Source organism: Mustela nivalis, assembly GCF_964662115.1.
Source record: "Mustela nivalis genome assembly, chromosome: 6".
Lineage (NCBI taxonomy): Eukaryota > Metazoa > Chordata > Mammalia > Carnivora > Mustelidae > Mustela > Mustela nivalis.
Genome location: NC_139025.1, coordinates 78,723,667 through 78,737,307, shown reverse-complemented (window position 1 = coordinate 78,737,307; position 13,641 = coordinate 78,723,667). Strand labels below are relative to the sequence as shown.

General features: G+C 38.6%; 1 protein-coding gene across 1 annotated transcript in view; it reads right to left on the bottom strand.

Annotated features, from left to right (window-relative positions):
- FBN1 (fibrillin 1) overlaps positions 1-13,641 on the bottom strand; it is a 232,644-nt gene that overhangs the window by 150,303 nt on the left and 68,700 nt on the right. The gene's annotated exons all lie outside the window — the stretch shown is intronic.

The window sequence follows — 13,641 nt, the reverse complement described above, 5'->3', positions numbered from 1 at the left end:
TACAGTCATCATTTGCCTCCAGTCACCCATTATCTGTAGGGTAAGTTCATCTATTCCTACATCATATATGTAGGAGGCAAAAACAAGGTAACAGATGCTAGGCAGAAGAAGTGAGGCTCATATAAGAAGAGTTTTGAGGTAAGAGTGCAGAATTCATGGACTCTTCTCTCCTAACGGACACAGGAAACATGACTTACATTGCCATTGCATGAAATCAAGCCTGCTGTTGGTTGGTGGGAGTCAGTTACATTTCCTCTACAATATACCCTTATCTGAAACCATCCTACACGCATTCCCAAACATAAAGATTAAATAGCCGTGAGGTGAAGCTCACATACCTAAAACCAAGAAAGGTCCCTGGCTAGTGATCTGCTTCTGCCATCTACAAGAGGGCAGTTCAAACCACTTGACCTCTAGCTTTTGGTTTCCTTATCTATAGATGCTGGATAATAACTTTTCTCAGAGAGTTATGGTGAAGATTAAATGAGATAATACATAAAAAAATGCTTACCCCAGTAGGTGATCCAAGAGCAGTTGCTATTGTTGTTATTACTATTATTATTCATAGAGGAGATGAGAGACTTGAATGTTATTCCTGGGAACCGGAATTCCCAACCCTCTGGGTAGTTAGATGCAGACTGTGTACTATGTGCTATGGGAATTTCTAGCATTTTTATAATTTATGATTGGTATGTACTAGATTTCTAAGTACTCCTTGGTCTTCTTCATATAAGAACGTTCTGAGGGGCGCCTGGGTGGCTCAGTGGGTTAAGCCGCTGCCTTCGGCTCAGGTCATGATCTCAGAGTCCTGGGATCGAGTCCCGCATCGGGCGCTCTGCTCAACGGAGAGCCTGCTTCCCTCTCTCTCTCTCTCTGGCTGCCTCTCCATCTACTTGTGATTTCTCTCTGTCAAATTAATAAATAAAATCTTAAAAAAAAAAAAAAAAAAAAAGAACGTTCTGATACTCTAATTACAATGGGATCTCCTACAAGTGAGGGCCCATGGCTTCAGATTTTTTTTTTTTTTTTTTTTTTTTTTTCAGATTTCTCCAAAAGGCTTCAACAAAAGTTCCCTGAGGCTAGAATAGCTAATATACTCAAAGACTTTAATGCAGGAAGAGGCCTTAACAATTTTCCAATCTGTGTCCCTTCACAGTAAAAGGAATCTCGTAATGGAAGTTAAACACTCCACCCTTATGTGACCCTTCTTAAACCAACTAAGCTCTCTGGGCCATAATTTCCTCATCTGAACAATAGAGATGGCACCACACCACCCACCAACAAGGTTGTTGTGAAGGCTAAATTAAAGAACGTTTTTAGATACAGTTGGAAAATTGAAAACCAACGAGGTTTCCTCACTATTATTACAAACTAGAAAATGAAATCTCAAGAGGGATGAGTGATTTTCCCAAGGTCATCCGAATTCCCAGTGAAGAATGGTCTGTTGGGGAGAGGTTTTGAGATCATGGGTATATGTGAGCAATCACAGTGACCTATCTTTTCAAGCCAATTAGTGATTTCCTTAAAACTAGCTGAATCTGCAGTTTTTCCCTTCCTGGCCTTGACCTTTAGAATGTTCATTACCTCCTGTTACAGGGAGATCTAGAGTCCTAAGCATGTGTTCATCTAGCCTGGGTAGAACTGGAGCAATCACCTGCTAAGATCCTACAGTAAATGTCAATGCTGTAAAGCTTTGTATAATTTTAAAAATTCAGAATAGGCAACACATTCACAGGATTCAAAACTTAAGAAGTGCAGAAAGTATTCACTTCTCCTTGCTCTTCACTCACCTTGTGCCCAGTTCCCCCAACCAAATAGGTAACCGCTTTATTAGTGCCCAAAACATTCATCCAGAAAGGTTTTTGTGGAAACACAAGCAGAGGTAAATATATTAAAGGTCAACTCAAGCTTCATCAGATTCAATTAAAAATTTTAAAGCATCACATGTATCTTTTTAGAGTTCACTAACAATTTCCAATCGAGCCACTGAATCAATAACTTTCTATTGAAAATTGTCTCACTGTAACACTATGGAAAAAGAATCTCTCTCTATATTAGGGGCTTCACCTCACCAACTAGAGTCACGTTCTTAGGTTATCAGAACTAATATTTGGGGCACCTGGGTGGCTCAGTCAGTTACGCATCCGACTCGATATCAGCTCACATCACTATCTCAGTGTCCTGAGATAGAACGCCACACAAGGCTTGGGCTCAGTAGGGAGTCTGCTGGAGATTATCTCTCTTCCTTTACCCCTTCACCTGCTCGTTCGTTCACTCTTTCTCTCTCTAAAATAAATAAATAAATCTTTATTTAAAAAAAAAAAAGTATTCAAATGGTTGATACAGTCAACCTACTGAGCAGGTGAAAATATGAGGGCAGGTCATTCTGGACAAGCAAGCTGCTTGGTTTTAGTGCACATAAGAATAACTGAGGAGCTTATTAAAATGCAAATTCCTGGAACAAAACCCCAACAATTCTTTTTTTTTTTTTTTTAAGATTTTATTTATTTGTTTGTCAGAGAGAGATCACAAGTGGGCAGAAAGGCAGGTGGGGGGGAGATGGATCCCCAAAGAGCAGAGAGCCCAACGCGGGACTTGATCCCAGGACCCCAAGATCATGACCTTAGCCAAAAGCAGAGGTTTAACCCACTGAGCCAGCCAGGTGTCCAAAGCCCCAACAATTCTGACTCCTTTGGGGGAAGGGGATTCACATTTTTACTAAGCAATCCTACTAATTTTGATGCAAATGCTCAGCAGACCACATCTGAGAAACACTGAACTGGAAGTTAGGGGAAATGGGTCCACATCCAGACTCCCATCAGTTAGCTCCCCTAGTTAGTAACTGGTTCACTGGCCCTTCATAGCATCTCCACAAAGGCAGAGACTGAGCCAGCCAGTCATAAGTTTCCTCTCTAGAAGTCCATACTGTGATACTGTGACATCGCAGTCAACTTTGATGGACAGTAGGGCACAAAGAGACCATGGATTACTGTGATGCACCTACTTCAGAGAAACTTGACATGCAATCGTCCCCCTTATCCATGGTTTCACTTTCTACAGTTTCTCTTACCTAAGGTCAGTGTGGTCTAGAAGCAGATTATCCTCAGTCAGTAGAAACCTAAAGCTACATCCTAATGCCTATATCACTCATCTCACTTCATCTCATCCAGTAAGCATTTCTTTTTTTTTTTTTTTTTCCAAGTAAGTATTTCATCATGTCACATCATCACAAGAAGGGCAAGGACAGGACAATATTTTGAGAGAAAGACTACATTCACATAACTTATTACAGCATACTGTTTTAGCTGTTCTATTTTATTTAATTATTTTTTCTTATTTTGCCTAATTTTTTAATTAAACTATCATATGAATGTTTAGTATACATAGTATGTACAAACATACATGTATATACATACATAGTATAGTATACATACATAGAATGTATGTCTAGAGAAAAAAACATAGTACATATAGGGTTTGGTACTCTCTGCTGTTTCAGACATCTGCTGGGAGGCTTGGAACACATCCCCTACAGATAACACATTTTGTCAAATTTGGGCGAGTTGTGTATTACAAATGGGGAATTGGGTCAATGTCAGAAGACTCTATGTGGAACAGCCTGTCACGCTTGGGCATGAATGTTTTGTTCTTTGCCATCAGCAAAGGGAAATGTGTGTGCCTTTAAGCAAATTCAAAGCCTCGGATTCATTAGAAACAGAAACATATTTTTAAAACCAAGGCATTTTCATTTTCAAGGATAAAGTTCTGCTATTTTTAGAGATGGCACTTAGTGATGGCCTACTGGTGGATCACCAAACACTGGCGTGCCAACTTGCAAAAAGGAAGAAAATCTCTGCCCATGGTTTGGGGAAAGCATCTTGCCTACAAGTAGGGGCCCCTGATCTAAATCAGGCAGACAGCAGCCCACACAAGCCCTATGCTCATGATCTGACTACAGTATTTAAGTTAGAAGGGGACATTTATTTGTTATTTTAATAAAGATTTTGAAGACTTTAAAATTCTTAACAAAGCATTGTAAATCCATGTTCATTAGTTTGTGTTTTTCTTTAATGAAGAGGTTGCACTGAATTATCGATGTGTTTTTATCTACTTATAAATCCCTTTAGAACAAGTTTTACCCAGTTAGTTAACACTACCATCTCCGGCATATATCAGGTCGTCAATAAATGCTTGAGGAATAAATGAATGAACAAATGAACCAAGAAGATCTTTTCTCATGGTCCTGTCCAGAGTTCCTTGATGGGACAAGTTTTATCATGAGTCCTTACTGAGAACCCACTTACTGTATACCGGGGACTTTTTTAGACTCTAAAGCTACAGCAAAAAAACAGACAGCAAGCTCCTGCCTTCCTGAAGCTACCTTTCTAAAGGAAGAGATAAAATTCTAGGTGAGTACTTTATTTAAACACAGTAATATGATAAAGAGGGATGGGGGAAGCAACGTTAGACAGAATGGTGAGAGGAAATAGGGGGGTTAAGACATAAATTAATTCCGCGAGTCTCCTGTGAATTAGATTCTTCCTTACAAGGCACCTGTCCGGCACTGGGGGGTGTCTAGAGGCTAGTAAGCCACATCTATGAAACCTGTTTTTGAACAAGTCAGGTTTGCAAAGCCACAGACCACCACTGAACTGCTGCAAAGCTAAGTTCCAAGTGTATATTCATTTCCAAAACAGGTATAGAATAAAAGCACTTCGAAACCTTCCAAGCAATGAGGCCTTAAACTGTAATATCGAGCTAGTTGTCTTCCCCTGTTCTGTAGGTGTCGACTCCACAGGTATCCGGTACGCTTTCCTCAGGGTTATCACTCTCTTACATGGTACTGGGCACATCTTATCTGTCTTTAGAACTCCGTGTGGGTGCACACCCTATAATTTGGGTCTCCCCTGTTCTCCAGGAAATGCTGAAAGAGAGGTGCAAAGCAGGAAAGGCAGGGAGAGCTCTGAATCAAGTACAAGCTTAAAATGCATATTTTTGTGACACATTTCATCCTGACATTTATTCGTAAATGCTCTGGAAAGGAGACTTAGAGATGAAGCTTGATATCTTTAGGGAGCCAGCTATGTAAAAACAGTGCTCACAATCTAGAAGGTATCACGCGTGCTTGACACTTCACCCATTCTCTTTCCGAGCATCTGGATCCTTTTACATACTATATTGTTACAGTGGGTGGTCTGGAAATTTTAGGGAAAGACTGCAATGTTTGGTATGGGAGGCAGGCATATGGAAAGCTCAAAAGTGACGCTGTGGTTGCTTAACTAGAGAATAATAAACCTGTGATTAGCTGACCTCCACTCGCCCATAATCCTCTTCATCACGCAGACACCAACACTGCCCTGGCTAGTAAATGATCCCCAGAGGCTTTTTATTGTATAAGATTATTTGTTGGGCAGCACCCCCTTGCAACTAGATCAATAAGGCAAACTTATTAGAATCATCTGCGGGGACAGAGAAGCATTTCTGTGATACAAAGCCAATGGGGTTTTATGTGTGCTGCATAGTGAGGTCAGAGAAAAGATATTTTTTGGAGGGAATGGAGTTGAAGTCTTTGGATTCAGTGCCTTCATCTGAACTGCTTCAGATGTCCGGCACCTTTTTTTTTTTTTTCTAGTTACAGCTTTGTCTTCCCAAATGCTTATTTTCTACTAGTAAAACAAAGCTAATTTAGTTTAGAGTAAAAACCCCAGGTGGTCCTCACATATTTACAAAATAACAACCTATAGTTGCATAATGACAAAATAAATCCTTGTTTCTCAGGATCCCCCCTGACATGAATAGAGATAACTGCTCAGAAACATCACAGCCACAACTTGGCTTGAATAACCTAATAACCCCAAATGCTAGTTGTAATATGTAAAGGGATGCCACGTGGAACAGCGGCTACAGGAGCGGTGAAGGCCCTTCTGAGACTGATTTCACCTGAGTGTAGGGTTTCACTCTCTCCCTGACATGTCCAAGCATAGACCGGGCTGCCTCTGGAGGTAACAACGTCTCTGTCAGGTTCAGTGTTCAAAGCACGATAATCATAACCAAAGCCTTCACTGTGCCAGTTACCAGACCAAGTACCCGACATATGCAACCTCAAGTAATCCTCTTTAATGCCCCAAGGGAGAGGCATGGCATTACTAATGCACTTTACAGGGGGTAATGACATATTGGTGGCTGTCCTTGATCCGTCCCCCTGACCATAATTGGATGAGACGGGGACTAGAGCCTGTGCTCCTTCAGGATAACAGCGGAGTCTCAGTGGCCTTATTGCTACAAATTCACCAAAGTGCCTGCATCTAGTAGATGCACAATGCATGTTAAACACATACACAAAAATTCTTTTGCTGGAGAAATAAAGTGATAAATCCCTAGGTTTTGTTAATTTTTATACCTGTAGTCTTTTAATTAAAAAATGGCTTTTGTAGAATATTTAAAAAATTGGAATGCAGAAAATAAAATTCAACTCTAACCTCACCCCTCCCCCAGAAAGAACCACTGTAAAATGTTTTGATCTGTTTCCCTCCTGACATTAATGGATGTGTCTTAGCACATAACACAACCAAGGGTTAGTTAATTAAAAATAAAAAGGTCTGCTGAGCTGACCCTATTATTACTAAATGAATAAAAGGAAATCCACCAAATAAAATATCTTGCAGCCAAGCCAAAAATAACAGAAGTACAGTAAGTATATTATTCAAGTGATGTTCAGTGGGTTAAATGAAAAGAGAAAAGGAAAATTCTAAACTTTCCACACATCTCCTCAGCAAATAAGAACTCCTATATGTTTTAGAGACTTCAAATCTCTTCCCCATAGGAAACAGTTACTTAATGGTATGCAAAACTAAAATAAATTTGTTTTACAGGGTGAGGCCACTGCAAACTTTAATGTAACAAAATCGATACTACTTCTCTTCAAAATTCTAAGGATCTACTTTAAGAAAATCCTGGGAGCAGCAGTATGTTCTTGAATTGCAGAGTGGCATCTAATGCCTAATCTGCACAGGACTGGGGGATTGAGAATTTCATAAAGTAACTTAGTATCTTAAATCTTTTGGAAGAACTGAAAGAGGGATGTGAACTCTCGTACACCCCGTAAACCATATTTTTTTTTTTACCCAAAGAATATGTTATTCATGTGCTCTGTACATTAGGTCAATTATTAGTCACTCTCTTTGGAGGCTGACCAAGTGTCTCCACCCTTCATGGCAGAGTTTGCTGTAATCATCTGTAGTGAGAATAGCAGAGTCACACTAATACGTGCTGAAGACTGAGGATACAGCCCCTGGAGGCTTTGACAACACGTTTCTACCACTGATTTAGCACCCTTTCCATTTGCTCTTAAGCAACAGGGGGAAATGTTTCAAGTATCTCAGTAAATAAAATGAAATATAAAGGAAAATGAGATCATTTCAACTTGGCTGAAATTGAAGACTTTTGGCTATTTTGTGTCAACTTGAATTTCATAATATAAACACCTATTTTACTTGTCTCTCCACAGTTGAGGCAAGTCAATTATTTTTTGATTCCATTTCCAACCATAAGGTTAAACAAGACCCCCGCCCACTTTTTCGAAGACTTCAACATGGAAAAATCCTTGAATGTTGTTATTAATCTTCCTGTATCATCCAAAATTTGGGAAAGTGTGTTTATTGTTAGTTTTTAACATCCTGTTGAGAAGTGTGGTAAAATAAGATTTGGGGTTCCTATTTTATTATGTTTATATAAAAAGAAAATGTAAATGCAGCCATAACTCTCTCTTGACATGCATGTTTAAAATCACAGACTGTGAGATCTGGAAGGGACTTCAGAGATCCTCTAGTTCAAGTCCCTCGATTTCTAGATGAGCAGCTGGAGAGCAGAGGTCAAGAAAAACAACTGATTTCTAGAGTATCGTGACCATTGAACAGCAATCCAACTATCTTTGAAAAACCATTTTGGTTTTTGATATTTTGTATTTTTCATATATTTTATATTTTTCATATTTTATGTTTCAAGGCAATTTATGACAGGATTATAGAGAAATCACATCTATCTTGCAACCTGCATATTTCAGAACTTTAGTATTCCAAGTGTGGTCTGTGGACCAGCAGCATCAGCATGACCTAGGAGCCTTAGAAAAACACATAACCCCAGGCCCTGTCCCAGACCTACTGAATCGGAATCTGCATTCTTCTATAATTCTCAGGTGATTGCTGTGCACATTAACGTTTGAAAAGCACAAGTCTACCCAAGTGTTACTCAAAGGTGGCTGACAGATTTGAGAGAACTGTTTGTAACTAGAATGTGATGAAGTAAGCACAGAATTAAGGGTAATAATAAGCCTCTTCAAAGTTACTCAGAGACAGGTGCCTGGTGGCTCAGTCAGTTAGTTGAGTGTCTGCCTTCAGATCCCAGGGTCCTGGGATGGAGCCCCAGGTCAGGGCGGGGTGGGGGTGGGGGTCCCTACTCAGCAGGGAGCCTGTTTCTCCCTCTCCTCCCCATTTGTGCTCTTCTGTCTTGCTATCTCTCTCTCAAAAAAATAAATAAAATCTTAAAAAAAGAAAACAAAGTTACTAAGAGAGTAAATCTTAAAATTCTTATCACAAGAAAAAAAACATGGTAACTATGTGTGGTAAGGGATGTGTACTAGGTTTTGTGTGGTGATCATTTTGCAATATATATATAAAAATCAAATCATTATGTTGTACACCTATAACCAATATAAAGTTATATGTTCATTTATTGCAATTAAAAAAATAATAAGCCTCTAGAAACTATTGTATCAATTTGACATAATTATTTTATATAAGCTAAATCTATTTTATAAATGACATTTTTATTTGTATATTTTTGTATAATTTTTCTAGTGATATACTTGATTATATTTAATCATAGTTTTGGTTCACAACAGATTAAAAATGACATTTAGATGGAATTCCTCCACAGATAAAAACAGACCTCTACACCATCCTTCCCTCGTCCTCACTATAATTATAAAACAAAAATCACTTGGCTCACTTCTCAACTTGTTCTATGAGCCAGTATTACCCTGATAACAAAGCCAAACAAAAGAAAACAACAGTACAGACCAATATTCCTTATGAATGGAGACAAAAAATCCCTCAACTCAATACTAACAAACTGAATCCACAATATATAAAAAAGATGATCTACTCAGACCAAGTAGGATTTATCCTAAGAATGCAAGTTTGACTTAAAATATCTAAAATTCAATGGATATAAATGCCACATTAATAAAATGAAGGACAAAAACCATGATCATCTCAACAAATGCAGGAAAAGCATTCGACAAGATCTTATGTCCACTCATGATAACACTCAGCAAAATATAAATGATATAAGTGAACTCCCTCAACCTACAGTTAACATCATAAATAACAGTGAAACAATAAATATATTCTTCCTAAGACCAGAAACATGGCAAGGATGTCTGCTGTGCCATTTCTCTTCAACACTGTGTTGGGGTTTCTAGCTAGTAATGCAAAGAAAAGAAATTAAAAGCATACAGTTTGACAAGGAAGAAGTAAAATTGTATTCACCAACAGCATAATCTGGTATGTAGGAAAGCCTAAAGAATCTACAAAAAAAATTATTACAATAAACAAGTTCAGCAAGGTCATCAAATACAAAATCAATATATGAGGAGCAGTCTTATTTCCATATACTAACAATGAACAATCTAAAAATGAAATCTAAAAAATAATTCCAATCACAATTATATAAAAAATAAAATTTATAGTATGAAATTTAATGCTATAAGTACAAAATTTTCATACAGAAAACTACAAAACATTTCCAAAGGATATTAAAGACTGGAGAGACATTCCATGTTCATGCAAGTGAAAACTTAAAATCATTAAAATGACCTTTCTCCATAAACTGATTTGCAGATTCAATGCAACTTCTATCAAAATCTCAGTGGGATTATTTTGCAGAACTTCACAAGCTGAAGCTAAATATATATGGAAATACAAAGGATCCAGAATAGACAAAACAATTTGGAAAAAGAATAACATCGGAGAACTATAAAACTTACTTATAAAGCTACAGCACTCAATAGACTATGGTATTAAAGATAGAGACAAAAATGAATGGAACAGAACAATAAGGCCAGAAATAATCTCACTTATGGTCAATTGATTTTCAACAAAATTGTCGAGGAAATTCAACAAGAACAGTTTTTAACAAATGGTACTAAGAAAATTGGATATTCAAATGCTTCCCCCCACAAAATTGACCCTTGCTTAACATTCACAAAAACTAGTTCAAAATGGATCAAAACTTAAATATAAAAGCTAAAACTACGCAGATGCTAGAATATAAAAGAAAAATTTTAGGCTCTTGGGTTAGACAAGGAGTTCTTATATACAATTCCAAAAGCACAATTCATTAAAGAAAAAGAAGGATAAATTTATACCATCAAAACAAAAAACTTTTATACTTCAAGAGACATCACCAAGAAAATAAAGACAAGTTGCAGACAGAGAAAATATCTGCAATATCTGATAAAGGACTTGCATCAAAAATCACAAAGAACTCTTAGAATTCAATAATGAGAAAAAAAATAACCAAACTTTAAAATTGGCAAAAGATTTGAAAAGGCATTTCACTAAAAAAGATATATGAATAAGCACATGAAATGTGCTTAACATCATCAGTCACGAAGAAATTATAAATTAAAACTGCAGTAAGATACCATTTCACACTCCCTAGATTGGCTACAATGTAAAAGAAAATAAAACATGGTGGTTAAGAAATGGAGAAACCACGGGACGCCTGAGTGGCTCAGTTGGTTAAGCAGCTGCCTTCGGCTCAGGTCATGATCCCAGCGTCCTGGGATCGAGTCCCACATCGGGCTCCTTGCTCAGCAGGGAGCCTGCTTCTCCCTCTGCCTCTGCCTGCCATTCTGTCTGCCTGTGCTCGCTCTCTCCCCATCTCTCTCTCTGATAAATAAATAAAATCTTAAAAAAAAAAAAAAAAAGAAATGGAGAAACCAGAACCCTCATACATTGCTGATGAGAATGTAGAATGGTACAACTACTTCGGAAAACAATTTGGCAGTTCCATAAAAAGTTAAACTTGGCATACAACCCAGCAATTCCACACCTAGGTATCTTCCCAAGAGAAATGCGTACATACAGTCACACAAAGACTTGTATATGAAGGTTCATAGCAGAATTATTATCATAGCCCCAACCCGGAAGCAATCCAAATGTCTATCAACTAACTGGTAAATGGACAAAATGTAGTGTGTTCATGCAATAGAATATTTTTCAGCAACAAAAAGGAACAAACTAATACTATACATACTACAATGTTATGCAGAGTAAAGAAAGCCAGATAGAAAAGACTATGTACAAGTCTTAGATACATAAGATTCCATTTATATGAGAGGTCCAGCAAAGGCCAATCTACAGAGACATAAAGTAGATTTGTGGTTGCTGGAGAGGGGTTGGGAGAGAAGCAAAGGATTGTCTGCAAGTAAGCACAGAGGATCTTTTGCAGGGTGGTGGAAATGTTCTAAAGACCCTAAAACACAGATTGTGGCAATAGCTGCTTAATTCTAACCTTACTAAAAAGTATTGAATTGTACACTTAAGAATGGTTGAATTTTATGGTATGTAAAATATACCTCCATAAAGTTGGCTCAGCAGTTCTTACTTTTACCTAAAAGATGCACATATCAGCTGATACATCCATATACTGAACCTTCCAAACCTGCAGTTAGATGCTTGGTTCTATCTTAGCTATCCAGGCTTGTTATTCTTTTTGTGTATGTGTGGTTTGTTTTACCTAGTAGGTGAATGAGGGATTTTTGTTTTTGTTTTTTTTTTAAGATTTTTATTTATCTATTTGACAGAGAGAGAAAGAGGACAAGTAGGCAGAGAGGCAGACAGCAGGAGAGGAGAAGCAGGCTCTCCACTGAGCAGGGAGCACGAAGTGGGGCTCCATCCCAGAATCCCGGGATCATGACCTGAGCCAAAGGCAGACGCTTAACTGAATGAGCCACTCAGATGCCCCCAAATTTTTCCTATATTCCTTAAACTTCATATTTTCCAAGCTAGCCCTGGAATTTAAAATCTTGTTTTCTGCTTCTGCTACTATAAACATTGGGAAGCTTGGAGAAAAACAAGAGAAGTGGGAAGTGAAATGCTCATATAACTTTAGAACCCTAGGGTGAGAAGGTTATTGAGATTATCCTGAAGAACTGCTTGACTGCCCTGTACACCATTTCTTAAATGTTTTCCCATCTCTGTTGAGCACTTCAAGTGATAAGGAGCTCACCACATTAAACCTGGGGAGTTGCAAAAGCTGTCTTACCCACAAAGTCTAGCTTATTTGAAAGTCAGCTTTTGATCAGTTATTGAATCACTTGCTCCATACTCATTCCTTTTAGAAACACACGCACAATGTTGTTGCTATCAACAGAATGTTTGTTTACTCTGAAGCAGGGGAGCTAGAAAAGAAAGCCTTTCAGCCAGTAAGAAGGAAGAGCTGGCCCGAGCGTACTGGTCAGGCCAGGCTAACTGCCTCTGTCAGCCAGTCTGCTGGAGATGGGGAGCAGATCCTGGAGGGAAGGTGATTGGAAAGGATCCTGCTGTCAGATGAATGACCCTGTGTTTTAGGCCTTCCAGAACCTAAGGAAAATGGGTTTGTTGAGAAAAGCTGAAAGGCAGAGTCACAAGCCCAAAGGAAAGTCCAAGAGACCTAGCATGAACTAGCTGGAGGACAACGAGAAAATAAGAGCAATGCATCCTTCAGGGACAAGTGCCAGATCCCCACTGAGCCACAGAGGGGCAGCACAAGTAGAGGAAGTCCACGGTTGGCCAACGTTTTAGTAACACCCGTCTATTTAAGTAACACTTCTAACAAGAGTCAGTCAGATTTAAAAAAAAAAAAAAAAAAAAAAAAAAAAAAGGCAAGATGAATCCTAGAATGTTATCTGTCTGCTACTGCATTTAGCCCTGGTTTAAACTAGGCATGACAGAACACCGCACCTGCTTATTTGTGTGTGTTTTTAAAAAATTTTTTAAATTATTTTTATTAACATATAATGTATTATTAGTCCCAGGGGTCCAGGTCTGTGAATTGTCAGGCTTACACACTTCCCAGCACTCACCATAGCACATACCTTCCCCAGTGTCCATAACCCTCCCACCCTCTCCTTACCCCTCTCCCCTCAGCAACCCTCAGTTTGTTTTGTGAGATTAAGATTCTCTTATGGTTTGTCTCCCTCCTGATCCCATATTGTTTCATTTTTCCCTTCCCTATCCCCCCCCACAACCTCCCACCCTGCCTCTCAAATTCCTCATATCTGAGAGATCATATGATAATTGTCTTTCTCTGATTGACTTATTTCACTCAGCATAATACCCTCTAGTTCCAGTGACGTCATTGCAAATGGCAAGATTTCATTTTGGACTGATGCATCAAATGTATTTAAAAAATCAAATCATTAGGGGCGCCTGGGTGGCTCAGTGGGTTAAGTCTCTGCCTTCAGCTCAGGTCATGATCTCAGGATCCTGGGATCAAGTCCCGCATCAGGCTCTCTGCTCCGCAGGGAGCCTGCTTCTTCCAATCTCTCTCTCTCTCTCTCTGCCTATTTGTGATCTCTGTCTGTTAAATAAATAA